At 31.0% G+C, this 15942-nt stretch overlaps 1 long non-coding RNA gene across 1 annotated transcript; it reads right to left on the bottom strand.

Annotated features, from left to right (window-relative positions):
• Positions 1 to 4067: 4067 nt before the first annotated feature.
• LOC146992821 (uncharacterized) lies at positions 4068 to 12175 on the bottom strand. Its single transcript, XR_015038872.1, has 3 exons — positions 12070 to 12175; positions 7797 to 7886; positions 4068 to 4199 (listed from the first exon to the last, which is right to left on the bottom strand). It is a non-coding gene; the product is annotated as an uncharacterized LOC146992821 (long non-coding RNA).
• Positions 12176 to 15942: the final 3767 nt, after the last annotated feature.

The raw sequence follows: 15942 nt of genomic DNA, 5'->3' as shown, positions 1-15942 counted from the left end.
GGACATCCTATCTAGGTCCCACCGACAGCGTATGGGATGTTATCAGGATTTGAAATAGTAGTTACAATATTCCTTTAACCTCTTAAATACATACTCTCAACTGCTTAGTGTCACATCCCAGTATATATACAGAGGAAACTTCCAGTGAAAGTATGTGAAGGTGTGATGATCTAAAACCTACTTATTTTACACAGATAGTCTCAAATCCTTCTCCTATGGTTACTATGGAAAAATCAGAAATGTTGAAAATATTTATACAACTTATTTTGTTTTTAAATCTGAATTTGTGAATATATTAAAACTGAGCAAGGAAATAAAAATGAATTAATACACAATATTAAAACTGAAAATTTTGTTTTTATTTTTAAGATATTAAAAATCTTTCGATCATTTTTAAACATCCAATAGCCCCCAAATTGAATTATTCATAATTAAATTATTTTACAAAATCAGTTTCTAATTTCAGTTAATTTGTATTAAAAATTCAATAATAAAATTAGCCATATAATAATCTTTACATAAATGAATCATCTTTCTTTAAAACATGTACGGAATTTATAGTGTTTTGATGACACTTGGGAAATTGTTAAAAGGAATAAATTGCATTTTTAAAACTAAATCAATTCCTAGCCTCAGAATAAATAAATATGTTTTCGTAACATGACAATGCTGCAGGCTATTTTTTTTTTTATATTTAATATTTAGTAGCAAAATTTCGACATTATGTTAACAATTCTTTATATCATTCAAAAAGTAACTCAAGAAGCTCTTCTAAAATTCTATCTTTCTGATCATAGAATTTAAAAAAAAAAAAAAAAAAAAAAAAAAAAAATCTGAAAGCCCTCAGATTTTAGCAGTCACTCAAAAGGGCTCAAAGTTTATGAGTGCATAGATTATCAATACATTAAAATGAGCAATTATCATATATCAGAGCAGTCAATTTTTGCTTTCGTTTCGAGTCATTAGGATATTTTTAGAGGCAGAAAAGAAGAAAAATAGCAAACGCCTTCGCCGGGAATCGAACCACGGAACTCTGAAATACCGGCCCAGCCTGCAGAACAACTATACCACGAAGTATGCTAGGAAAGTGGGAGAAATACCTTATATACTGCCCTTTAGCAAAACATTTTATATGATACTGACACCAGAAAGTTAAATATCTTCTATATTAATTATATAATATTAATATAATAATTAAAGTCTTCTATAATAATTAAAGTTTAAGTTTCAAAACGCTATAAAAAAAGAACCACTGATGAAAATGATGTGAAATTTGAAAGGAATGTTATTGAAGAAGGCGGAACGAGTATGGCAGAAGAAAAAATTTAGTTTCAAAAGTTAGCAACAGATGGCGCTGTAAGCGGCAGAATCACGACGAGAAACGAGAAATGTTTCGTAAAACAACGGCTAAGGTGGAAGTTACACATTAAAACGCATTGACAAATTAGAATTGTTGAATAATTTTATTTGCATGACTGTACATATCACATCGGAAGGGACAAATCGGTGGGTTTCAAGAGTTTTGCGGCGGCATACCGCATAAGAACCATTCATCAAAGAAGTTCGGAACTGTCGCAAAACATGTTCAATATGGTGTCCACCGTTGTGTGCAACAAGTTGAAAGCGACAAACAGCATGTTCCACAACGGATCGTAGTGTCTCCGGGGTGATGTTCAGAATGTTTTGCGAAATGCGTGCCTTTAATTCCGCTAAATTTGCAATTGCAGCATGGAACACAACATCCTTCAGATATCCCCACAGCCAGAAATCACACGGAGTAAGATCAGGCGATCGGGACGGCCAGGCTGTAGGGAAATGACGGCTGATAATTCGAGCATTTCCGAAATGGCGCCTCAGCAGCTGCTTCACGGGATATGCAATGTGCGGAGGAGCGCCATCTTGCATAAAAATGATTTCATTCACACATCCACGCTGTTGCAGAGCTGGAATCACGTGGTTGCGCAAAAGAGACGCATACCTCTCACCAGTGACGATTGCGGTAACAGGACCGGAAGCACCCGTCTGCTCGAAAAAATATGGTTGTATGATGACTAATGCCGTAAAGCCACACCATACCGTGACCTTTTCAGGATGAAGTGGTACGGGGTGCGTTGCCAGTGGATTTTCTGTTGCCCATATTCGACAATTCTGGGTATTCACGTATGGAAATGGGCTTATGGTCATATGGAAAGTGGATAATGAATGGCCGTGGAAAATTTCCAACGTCTCCCTAGCTGTCAGGTCAGAAGGAAGCAACTCCTGCACATGGCCAATTTTGTACGGATAGCATTGCAGGATATTTCGTACCTGTCGTTTCGAATTTTTGCATCATTTTCTTTAGACCTACGACACTCATTGGACCAACGCCTTCTTTTATACCCTTCAGTGTCCTGAATTTTTGCAGAGCTACTCTTGCACAATCATCATTCTTGTAATACAGCTTTACCAGCAGAGCGCGGTCCTGCAGTGAAACACCCATGGCGAATGCCTGAGTCGCGAAATGAGGAACAGCCTGGTACCTGGCAGCTTTATAACACTGAAATTTAACTAACATTTTAATTTACGTCTTCTTCCGCTTGCAGCGCCATCTGTTGCTAACTTTTGAAATTAATTTTTTCTTCTGCCATACGCTTTCCGCCTTCTTCAATAACATTCCTTTCAAATTTGACGTCATTTTCATAAGTGGTTCTTTTTTTATAGCGTTTTGAAACTTAAACTTTAATTATAATCACCCTGTATTTGAAAGGTGATGAACTATATCATGTAATTATATAAAAATATTAAATGTTTTCAATTAGATATATCATGAATTAAATGCATTTTAAATCTATTAGATTAAAAAGTAAAAAAAATAAATTGTTAAGGACTGTGTGTATTGCTTTAAATAGCTTGGCTTGTTAATCCATAAGAGATTAAGATTTTAAAGGTAAATATGTTAAGTTTTGCCAAATGGCATGACTTGAATGAAAAGCGAAACAAGTTTACAATTGACGATATGAAGTCACATTTCGAGACTAATCGCCCTTTTGGATTAAAATAAAAAAAGTTCTGAAAATAATTTGCAATGGTTCATTGGTATTATTTTATGTAAAATTCAGTAAAATGAAATTTACCAGTTGAAATCAGCACCAAATTAAACTTTGTAAATTCTAGCGCATGTTAAAGGTTATCTCATCCAGAATTTTATTATTAACCATTCATTTCAGAGCAAAATAAAACAGTAATTGCCATTTATATGACAATCAATATCAAAAATTTAAATCTGCATTTTACGCAACATAGAAAAACTCCAAAAGATCTACTGTTTACCATGCAATTAAGGCACTTTATTCTGCAATCAACTCTACCAATTATTAATACTTCTAAGTATATTCAGTTTACTCTTTCTGCTCAATATATGCTATGTAAAATTGTCCATACATTTATTAATTCATTTTACTTTGAGGTGAGCTTTTATTCAACTCTCGATGTCAACCAAAATGTTTAGTTCATTTTTTATTCAGTCTCAAAAGAGAAATCAAAATACGTGGATTTATGTATGTGTATTTATGAATCAAAATACATGAGAAATCACAGTGAGAAAAGCACTGCTACCTTAAACTGTGATTATATATAACAAATGCAGTGACTTATAATTAAAAAATAGTGAAAGTATTTATATTTCTGAACTATTTCATATATAACATTTTCAGTTTCGCATATGTCGCAATTTAAGAACTCTTTTACGTATAGCAATTTTTTGAAATGTCTACAAATTTTTGTATTTTCAAGTAAAGCTTATTCTTTCACCTTTAGTATATAAGTAATGGTAATTTACCAGATAAAATTACTTAATGGGGAATACAGAAAAATATCTAACCACTTACCTTTGTGACTTCATCTGCAGAGAGACTAAAAAGTAGTTCAGCTAAATCTGCTATAATAAATATTTATAATAATGCTAAATTATGCAATATCTATTAATATGACAAATTTTTGTAAAGCTATTTATTTGGATGAAAAATAAACACATTCAGAAATTTATGGCACTATATTATGATTAACAGAGGAAAAACACTTTTCAAAATTCAAAATAGTTTTTATTAATCCAATTTATCACATTTTATTTGAATTCATGAAAAACAATCTTATATCCATGTATTCTTATGTATATAAGAACTCTTGATAAATTGGATCTCTGTCATTGCCTTTCACAGCACCTAAAATAAAAAAACACTTACAATTACTATATGTGAATATAATTCATAATTAAATTTAAACAAATGACTATTAGAATGCAAATTAAAGGAAGCATTTAAAATATTTTAACATTTAATACCTATAAACAAAGTAGTAATTATTTGATTTTTCGATTATAGTAAAATAAACATGGGGGATGCCTTTTAAAATTTTTTATGTCAGAAAATAAACTCAAACCACCAGCTGAACATATGAGCAGTTTTATCAATCAGCCACTGGTAGGTAACCTGGATACCGAATCAACATATAAAGTTGCCAAGATAAAGAAAAACAAAATTATGATAATCACATCTTACCTAATCATAAAACTATTTTAAATTTAATGTGTAGGCAAGTCCAAAAAGAGTGAGAATGAATTTATTTTGCAACAGAAAGTAAAGTTGTCTTGTAGGAGCAAGGAAAACTTGTCTCATGAGATTGGCAAGTAAAAAATAATTAACTGCATCTGGTAACATTTATCTGACAACACATAAGTAATTGTTAGCTAAAATCTGATCATGATAAGCAATTTTAAACTTTTGAATTTAACTGCAGAAATCTACCAAAGAAGTATATTTTATGTTGTAACAGTAGTAAATGAAGATGTGGCTAATCTTTACTGTATGGTACACCTTAGTTTCTGTCTGAAAAAAAATCGCAAAGTGGTATTGGTTGTTTGTGAAATGTGGAAGTCCATTGCGTGAAATAAGTTTTTCGGTAACCCTAATGTTGATAATGTTGGCGAAAGTAGCCTTTGGAGGAAAAAAAAACCTTTTTTTTTTGTCAATAAAAAGGAGTTATTTCCGCAAATATTGCCAACGTGTTGTCATAAATTTAGTTTTGGGCTACTTTTTGTAATAGTAAACCTTTTGTACGGACCCAGGTTTTTGGTTCTTACCATTCTTTTCAATTCCTGTGTTCGGTTGCATGGAAGTGGTATGGTCTTGTATTTTGAACATGCTATTATTTTGGTGTGGGTACCATCGTTTGAGTATGTCTGAGGTGACTAAGAGACGAAAAATTTAATTGAATTGCTTACCTGGAGGATGGAGAAGATGGTGGTGGGAAGCCTAAAAGTATGCATGTGAAAAAAAAGGTATGTTAAAAAAGTGACGTTTCATTTATTTATTCGTCTGTGTGTTAATTTTTGTTAGAAGATTTGTTGTTTAATGTTTTTATGTTAGGAAATATGTATTTTTGGTAACTTATTCCTCTCTGTGTATTTTTGGTTGTCTCTGTGTGTTAAGACAGTGGTGAATTTTTTCTGGTAAACATGATATTTTTAACTTTCTGATTTTCTTAAAGTGAAAATAGATCAATGTGTACATGGACAAAGTTAAGGCAGTGCACAATGCCTAGTTTGTGCAGTTCTCTGTTTTTTTTTTTTTTTTTAAAGTTAAAATAGGTCGATGTGTACATGGACACCGAGTTTGTGCATGTCTGACTTCTTATTTTGGTTTTGTGTATCAGCCATCTTGAAATTGATGCCGATCCTCTCAGGTGACGATCTTGATATAAAAAATGAAACGATTCGCCAAGGGTTACAGTAGAGTAAATTTTTACCAAAGATGTTCTACCATAATCACCATTTCAGTGGTTTAAACACTAGTGGAGCAGTATGCAGAGATGAGTTTTGTTTACACAGCATGATGGTTTAGGCACTCCAGCCATTACAGTGAATAAGATTATAATAAACACAGCCACAATAATTGTCTATAAATATTGATATATAACATTGCATTAACTAATATACTTCTTATGCTAGTATATACAGAATCCTTAATCGAAGTGAAAATGAGAAGACTGTGCATGCATTTCCTTTAACTGAAACATGGATTTGACCATACAAATCTCAGTCTTTCGGGACATGCCACACTATGCAGATAAACAGTAAAAAGTGCTCGTGTTGTTTTTATTTGTTAGAGGTATGGGTACTTTTCCGTTTTGCCGGCGCAAGCGATAAAGTCGCCAATAATGGTACAACCGATGCCAAACGGAATATTCTCGCTGGTAACCTTTTACGCCTCATTTTCAAAACAAGTCGCAGCTTTTTCCTATCAAATTGATTGTTTCTTTCAATACTGGCACATAATTTTATAGAATTTTTATCAGATAGTTCAGTTTTATGTCTAAGGCAATTTTCGGCAATTAAGTCAATTAGGATGCAATCACAGCGTTTACCCGAAGCCGAAAATATAGAAAAGGTAATGTCAAGGGTTAAATTCATCAATTCTAATGAGAATGCATTAGCGAAGTAAAGCACTGCAGTTTTACATAATTTCTGAGTAAGTTATTCGTACAAAATTGAAATATTTCTTGCATTTAGACTTGTGTTCCAAATTAAGATTTAACATGAAATTAATGTAGATAATTACTGAGAGCATTAGATTTTTGTAGAGTAGTTTACGTGACATGAGATCGCTTGGGGCCACGTGATATGAACCGGCGAATCAGGATGTTGAACCATTAGTAAATTCTTAAATTAATGTCTTTTTACAAATTTGTTGTCTTTATTTATTGGCTTTCTATAAAATTTTAAGCGATATTAAAATGTTTATGCCTTCTTTTTTAAAAAGAATTCTTAGAACTAACATATTTTTAAAGATGTTTTATGTGTATACTGTATGTTGTCGCCAATAAAGTCTGCTTGGCGAGATTTGCGCCGGCGAAACGGAAAAGTACCGAGGTATGAAATATACTTCTACATTTTAATTTTTTTCTTTTCTTGTTTAACCTTTGGATTACCTATCAAAAAGTAAGGAATTTTGATATTATTACAACATCTGAGTTAAAATAACATTCCAAATATTAATTATTGGTAATAATAAATAATAAAAATTTTAAATTAGGTTAAAAAGTAACTCTTAATGGGGCATATTTTTTAATTAAACTCTATCGACTTTAAAAACAACAAAACGTCCCTCTTTATTAAGGACTTGAATTAACTAATTTTAAATACGGAGCTATGTATGAATTTTTGCCTTGCATGTTATAATAACTGAAATAAAATTACTCTGATACAGTCAAAATTCCTAAATGCAAGTACATAAAATTTACTTTAGCAATTTAAAGAGATGAGACACACTGAACACATGAATAAATTTCTATCAAAGAATAATTTATTAAATTTGGCCCATTCCATAGTAAACTTTAACCATTAGATTACATTATTACACTATGTTATCAGTTTGAAAAGCAAGTCATATGCCAGATCTTGGTTGTAAAAGAAATGCACAAAATAATATATAGATTATTGAAAAATGATGTATACCAGTGTTTATAGATATGATTAAATGTAACAGAAAATTTACTGTCACAACCACATTTTTAAGTGAAATGTATTATTTTAACATTTTACAATATTAAAGGTATGGCATTAAATGCAACATTATGTGCCTGGACATTAGTTAGTAAATTTTTTTAAAAAATAATCATCATCATCAAAGAATGAATGTCATGAAACATTTTAAAAACAAGCAGAATTTAATTTAGAAGACCTTTAAACACTTATGATAAATAAATTTGAGAATTCTTCACCCAAAATTAAATTATAATTAACTAAAACCAGTTTGACTGACCTTCTACAAAATCCTTTAGCTGCAATTTTTTCAAGCTTAAAAACCAAATTCTTCTCCACATGGTAATAATATCTTAACCAGTTGAAATTCCTACAGAAAGTTTGATAACACAATAATAGAATTAATAGAATAGAAAAATTAACACAAAAGTATAGAACATCATTAAAACTTAACATTATTACAAATTTTGGTGCTTTCTGACTACCTGCAAAGCTGTGAAAATTGGCAAAATGGTTAGTTTATGGTTCATATCTACTGCTCTGTTCACAAGTAGTAATTCAAATAAGCACTTTATAAGAAACAAGAAATTTTAGGATGCACACACACAAAAATATATATATTGGGTCAATATTCACATATTTTTCATCGAATGGAATACTATTCAGAAATAAAGATTAAATATAAAGCATGTAAATACATGTGTGTGGCATGCATATTCATACTTTGCTATTATCGCGTACATACTCTTGCAGTTTTAGCATAAGTTGAAGCTGTGAGGGGCAGATGATCAGAAAGTATCAGAATTTTTCATGTATAAGAAAAGATTGCCCTGACAATAGTATCTCAATCAATTGATCAATTATCAGTATCAATTGTTTAGCACTGACATTTACATAGTGCATTAGAAATATATAGTAATATATGTATAATAAAAAGATAAATGCATACTATTAATTCATTTGGTTGATCTTTACAATATGGTAACTGGTAGTTTGGCGACATAGATAGGCGAGGTAGAGGCGATAAAGGTTACTACCTGGGACTTTGGTAATAATGTGAGCAGTACTCAGTTCCGATTACGCATTATTTTGTGTGAGGGAAATGAGAGATCATGGGATATGTCATGTGATATTAATGGGCGAATTACGGTTCTTTAATCGGAAAAGGGGGGAAATCGGGAAAAAATCTGGAAATTTTGTATTTGGCTTTATTCTGTGTTGAGTGAAACAGTGTTCGTGAATTTTTGGATCCCATGGCCGTAACTAAAGTGAATTCGAAATGGGTATTTATGTATGTATTAATTTAATGTATGTGCTCATTTATATTTTAAGTAGTGTTTTTGAATTTAATTATATTTTAATTAAATGATAGTTATTTTGTGAATTTTATGTTTGTAGGAATTTGGTATACGTTTTAGTTGAAGTAAACGTGCATGGAAATAATTTAAATATCTGACACTAAGTTGTAATGGTTGCGGTATGAATTCGTTGGTGACGTGTATAATGTAATAGATGATTTAGAGGTAAAAGTTTTTGGATATTTTATTTATTTTATATGTGGAAATGTTCATATTTGGAAAGGGTAAATACTTTTTCGCGATCTGGTAATTTCATATATGTTCTTTTTACCGGGTTTAAAGATTGAGAAAATTGTCATGTATTTTCGTGAAATTTTTCTAATTTATGAGAAAAAAGCAGTGTACATGGATATAGTGAAGAGTGTGCGCAATGCCATTTTTGTGCAATTCTGGGATTTTTTTTAAGTAAAAGTAAGTCGGCTGTACATGGTTTAGTGATCTTTTAATTAAATGATAGTTATTTTGTGAATTTTATGTTTGTAGGAATTTGGTATACGTTTAAGTTGAAGTAAACGTGCATGGAAATAATTTAAATATTTTTGATACTAAGTATTTGTAATGCTTGCGGTATGAATTCGTTGGTGACGTGTATAATGTAATAGATGATTTAGAAGTTTTTGGATATTTTATTTATTTTATATGTGGAAATGTTCATATTTGGAAAGGGTAAATACTTTCTCGCGATCAGGTAATTTCATATATGTTCTTTTTACCGGGTTTAAAGATTGAGAAAATTGTCATGTATTTTCGTGAAATTTTTCTAATTTATGAGAAAAAAGCAGTGTACATGGATATAGTGAAGAGTGTGCGCAATGCCATTTTTGTGCAATTCTGGGATGTTTTTTTAAGTAAAAATAAGTCGGCGTGTACATGGTTTATGTGTATGTGTTATTTTGAAAAACGCGTAAGGAGTATGGTATTGTGTACTTTTTCCGAATTTTGCAGTGAATATTTGTCATGATTAAGCAGTTTTGTTAGATAAAATTTCTAGCATAAGTGTAATTCGGCTAGTAGATTGTTGGAAGAAGTGTTCAGTAGATAAAAAGAAAAGAAACATGTCTTTACTTCGTGAAGACAAAATGGCGGCGGGAAAAAAAATAGAGGGTTGCTGTAGGAGAGTTGGTCGCCAAATTTTTGCCAAAAAAACGCCAAGTTACCATAATGTAAAGATCAACCATTCATTTTTTTAAATGCCAAACTTTAACAATTCTTTCACATATAATTAAATAGAATTCTTTCACATGAACATTAAAATCCATTCTTAACTAAAACATAAATAATAAAACCATGTAAATTTCTTATGAAGCCCATCATTTCCGAAATGTCCACTTCTGAAAGTTTCCAGCATTTCTCAGTATATTATTAAATTACTAAACTAAGCATCAATGATCGTCATGTTCGCTAATGTGACAATATCTTTCACACTTCTTTGTTACCACAAGTAACATGTAGGCTTCAATAAATCTTTAACTGTTGCATGCTACATTTGTCTAAAATTTGTACAAATAATAAAATTAAATGAGTTCTTTATAATATGCTCAAAGAAATAATTTTGTATGAAAATTTGTATGTTATATATTGGCCTGATTAATGATTCAGGAAATAATTCAGGATTTTAAAGTGCTTCCAATAATTCAAATTTCAGCTTGTGTCAAAATAAAAACGTGCCAACTATAACACAAAGATAAGCAAATTTCCTTATGAACAATGCATTTTAACATTATTCAATCACTGGCGGTCACACAGTACTAATTGCTTCAATAAACATTACTGTAATTGTGTTATTTAAAAGACTGTAATGTTTTAATTATTTCCTTAATTAAAACATTACAGTCTTTTCCTCCTTCTAACGCCAAAAGAAAGCCCAGATAAGAAATAAAATTATATTATTGAATGATACTTTACATTAATTACACTTACGCATATATTATTTTATTATAAATTATTTCAAAATCAAAGAAGAGAAGGGGGAGAAACTTTAATATTGGCATTTCTAAAATGATATAAACATTAATCCTTTAGTACAGTTTGTTATTTCAGGCAAAAAAAAAAAAAAAAAAAATCACTTTTCTGGATAGCATTTATATTTCCATCTCACTTTCAATGAAACATTAAGAGAAATGCATATAATTTAAACACCAGTTTATTTTATTTATCAGACAGATTATGTCAACTCAAAAAACCTATCAGTGAAATTCCGTAGTAATAATTCTGAATGTTATGCAACTTGCAAGATTCAACAAAAATTATCAATACTTTTATTATAATGACAATACTACAGTAACATGAACATAAAATTAAACTGCATATAACTATAAAATAAGCCAGCATATAATAATGGTGCATTGGTTTCTAAAACAATGGGCTGGATGAAAAAATACATGTATTATGGTAGCTATTCATATTCTTCAGCTTTCCTAATATTCTCATGTTCACTTTACATAACTAAAGTACCTAAAATACAATAAAAATGCAAACAATATTTATGAGAAAATGTTAAAAGCAATCATAAGCATTTGATTGAATGACCATATTTTGTCTTCCTGCAAGTCGAATCTTAAAATGATATGCAGTTTGAAAAATGCTTAATCCTTTCATAAAATATGCAAAAAAGATTAAAAAAAAGGTACTGTTCTGTTATCAGGACCGCGTTCAGAAATGTATTTATGTTTGCTTGTATATTTGTATGTGTGTGTGTCTACATATACACATCTATGCACATACTTACAAACACAGGTTCATACATTTCCGATTCTGGTCCCGATAACAGAACAGTATCCCCAAAAAAACTTAAAATTTCTAATTTTCCATGTTTTAAAATCGAATTACAAACTAGATTAAGATAATGTTTCAACCATACATATTTTGAACAAAACAATGCAAACTCTTATTTTTATACATTTGTTCAAACTATTTAACATAAATTTATTGCTGCAATAAAATAATAAGCAAACTGATCACACATATTATTTTGAAACTGAATGCATAAACTAGACTAAAAAAAATTCAGTCATAAACATTTGGATAGCAGAGCAAATTAGATATCTGAAACGACAGCCATGCATTGAGATACTATACACGTAATACACGATAGAATGGAAACAATTCATAAAGCTGTGAAACATTTAACTGTCAAAATGACATAAATTCGAAAAGCAAAGAAAGTAAACATACAAGTATTGCAACTGAACTTACCTTTCATGCAACAAAAAATATCCATACAAGGAAACCTCATGGCGCAGCCATTTTGGATTTCGTTTCAAATCACACGGACGCTTACGGATTTGCGGAAGAATATGAGGAGTTAATAGTTTGCCGTATACAATGTGAAATGACGCGAAAGAATATAGTTCTGCAGAACTTCCTACATTATTCCGTAATAAACAGTACTATTTCATCATTTTTTCTTTATCTAATTAATTAATTAATAGGGAAATAGTTAAATAATTCCGAATTCATTTTTAATGAAATGTAAAATTTTGCATGTATGTGACGACCACCTTCCGTCCAATATTTCTGAGATTATAAACAAATTTTGGAATCTGAGAGTATCAGTAAATAAATATATAGAATATCGCCTCTCAAATGACCACTTCTGAAAGTGACCAATAGTTCTAAGATTATAAATAAATATTGATATTAAGCATTATTTCTCTAAGACGACCATCTCTATATAAGACTTCTAGAATCTTGGATAGTCATCAGAGAATTATTTTTACGGCGAAATTATCGCACGACTGTAATTCAATATCAATAACAGATCGCGCGATTGAAAAACATTTTCAGTCCTGTAATTAGGGGAAAATTTTCTTCCCCTTATAAGGTATTTCTCCCGCTTTCCTAGAGCAAAGAATGTAACAATACATATTCCTTTCCTAGAGTGCCTTCGTGGTGTAGTGGTTCTGACCGCTGGGCCGGTAATTCAGAGGTCCGTGGTTCGAGTCCCGGCGAAGGCGGTTGCTAATTTTTTATCTCTCCGGCGCTCAAAAAAAAAATCCTAATGTCTCTACGGTGGCGCCCGAACTAAAAGGGTGTTGGAAGAGATATATCCGCACCAAGAATTTAGCGATTGGGTCCCCCTTTAAAAAAAAAAGTCGCTCTTTAAAAAGGGGAGTAATATAAGGTATTTCTCCCGCTCTCCTAGTGTGCCTTTGTGGTGTAGTGGTTCTGCGCTCTGGGCCGGTATTCCAGAGGTCCGTGGTTCGATTCCCTGCGAAGGCAGTTGCTAATTTTTCATCTTTTCTGCTTCCAAAAAAGTGCCTAATGTCTCTACACCCTAATTTAAAAAAATTCGTTTCCGTAATTAAAAAAAAAAATTCTAGTTTTACCTGTATTTATAGTAGGGTTTGTAATCTGTAAGTAATTTTCACACTTTTTATAAAAAAATATATGTTATTTGGAATTCAGCAAATATTCTAGAAAATGCTAATCTATTGAAAAAAATCTTTTTATGACTAAATAATTTTTAAAAATGTCAGAAAAAATAGCAGTTAAAATTAATAACAAAACAACAAGAATAAATTATCAATCATATCAATATTTTTAGTGTACAGCATTTAGAAAAAACTTAGTAAAATACATATGAAAATTAAATAATGTGCAAGTTTCAGATGTGCAATGTCAAAAAACTAAAACTGGTAAATTTGAGAACAAATATCCTCAGAATGTTTGACAACCGAAGTCCCCTGGACAATGCAGTATGAATGTCCTCAGGATGTGAAATTGGTGAAGTCCTCAGGACATCTGAGAATCAACATCCTCAGGACATCCTCTCATATCCCGGGACATAGCGACTTAAATAAGACATCCTCAGAATGCTAAATTACGATGTCCTCAGGACATCTGAGAATCAACATACTCAGGACATCCTAAGTATGTCCCGGGATATTGAGACTTAAATAGGACATCCTGAGGATGTTTTGTGCTATGGGGGTTATAAAGTTATTTAGGGGAGATAAACAGTTGTATTCTGTTCTGAACTAACAGCTTTTGTTCGAAGACTTACATTTTGCTGGATTGCCGCCTGAGCTAAGAGTAAGTTACTTATATGAATTGTTGAAATTTCAGTCTAAAATTGTAAATAACTTAATCAATTATTCTATAATTTATGTTTGTATATTCTACATGTGTCGTGATTTCTGGTTTTCTGGTCAATTTCAGTTGTAGAAACATTTTTTATGAATTCGTCTATACTTTACGAATAATTTTCTGCTTCATATTTTTTATGTATCACCTGAAACATTCGAAAAATTTAATTGGAATTAAGTTCCGAATTATATAATAGTAAACAGATTAGAATATGTTAGTTAAATTTCTCTCTGGTTTTCATAATAAATTACATAATAGTAAACAGATTAGAATATGTTAGTTAAATTTCTCTCTGGTTTTTCATAATAAATTACATAATAGTAAACAGATTAGAATATGTTAGTTAAATTTCTCTCGTGTTTTCATAATAAATTACATCTTTGGTGCATAACATTCTCATTTTTGTTTTGTTGTCAAAAATCAGGATCTGAAAAAGATAACTATTTGGATTCATTTGCAGTATTATTTAAAAACGAATTACAGTTTTTGTTGGGATTTTAGATTTTGATATTATTCTTGAAGTCAACTGTTAATATTTTATCTAATTATAGTGCTTAAAAATTCATGTAAAAAGGGATTGTAATTTTTTACCTATTGATGTAAAATATCCTGTTTCTTCTTACGAAGGATATGTTATTAGGAAATTGTTTGAAAAAAGAGTATTCTTTTCTCCATTTGACTTTACCAGTATATTATTATGCTATTTTAGAAGCATCATGTGAAAATATTGCAAGTTTCTCATGTGATATATTAATACAGTTTATAAAAACAATTAGTAAGTGTCAGTAGGTCATTTTAATCTCTTTCGAATCTTGATTTTTGAAACCACAAATGAGAAGGTTATGTTAATTTTATGAGATTGTACTCATAATTGTTACGTATATGTAAAACTATAAAACTGTGTATTGAGAATTTTCTGAAGTAGAATTAGTTTTGAATAACAACTCAGCTTCCATTATGTTATAAACATGTATCTTTCCATAAATTTGAAATGAGATTTGTTTAATGTTTATGTAATTTATTTTCTTAGTAAACCCAAGGATTTTAATTAACACTCCTCAATAATTTTATATTGTAGAATATTATTTCATATTAAGTAGATTATTATCACTTAGCTAATAAGTTTCAAAGCATTTAAAAGTTATTAAACATATGTATTTCTATAATCCTGATAAACATTATATTTCCTGTTATTGATAGCATATAGTTCCTTTATTCTTGTTTAAGCCTTTAGATAAGATCTTTATGTACGACAGTAATATTTTGCAGGTTTCTGATCATAATATGAAGATCTTGGAAATAAATGCAAAATGTTCTTGTGTTCATGACCCATTCATATGGAGACAGTGCAGTTCATAACGTCTTGGCACTGCAGGGAGGGAGAAACTATTGGCTTATAGATATGTGCCCAAAATTTTATAATAAAATTATTTAAGGAAGGAAATAAGCACATTTTGTCAAACATATTTGCATTCTGAGAAATTAAATGAAGCACAAATAAGTATTTTTCAGGGACAGGAGAAGAAACTGAATGTCAGTTATCAATACTTCCTCAATTCTTGTAGGTAATCCTGAAATAAGATTTTTCGGTACTCTTCTGTTATCGGAACTGGATTCAGAAATGAGTGCATACACTGAAGTGACAAAAGTCATGGGATAACAATATGCAAATATACAGATGGCAGTAGTATTGCGTAGAAAATGTATAAATGCGAAGTGCTTTGGCAGGGCTTTCATTTGTGTTCAAGTTATTCAAGAGGCTTTGACGTGATTATGGCCGCACGACGAGAATTAACAGACTTTGAACGCGGAATGGTAGTTGGAGCTAGACGCATGGGTCATTCCATTTCGGATATCGTTAGGGAGTTCAACATTCCGAGATCCACAGTGTCAAGAGTGTGCCGAGAGTATCTAATTTCAGGCATAACATCCCACCATGGACAGCGCAGTGGCCGACCCCCTGCACTTAACGACCGAGAC

Source organism: Stegodyphus dumicola, chromosome X2, assembly GCF_044657685.1.
Source record: "Stegodyphus dumicola isolate Sdum_Otavi_A_Nest chromosome X2, ASM4465768v1".
In the NCBI taxonomy this organism is placed as follows: Eukaryota; Metazoa; Arthropoda; class Arachnida; order Araneae; family Eresidae; genus Stegodyphus; species Stegodyphus dumicola.
Note: the sequence above shows the minus strand (reverse complement) of the source record. Positions and strands in the feature narration are given on the sequence as shown.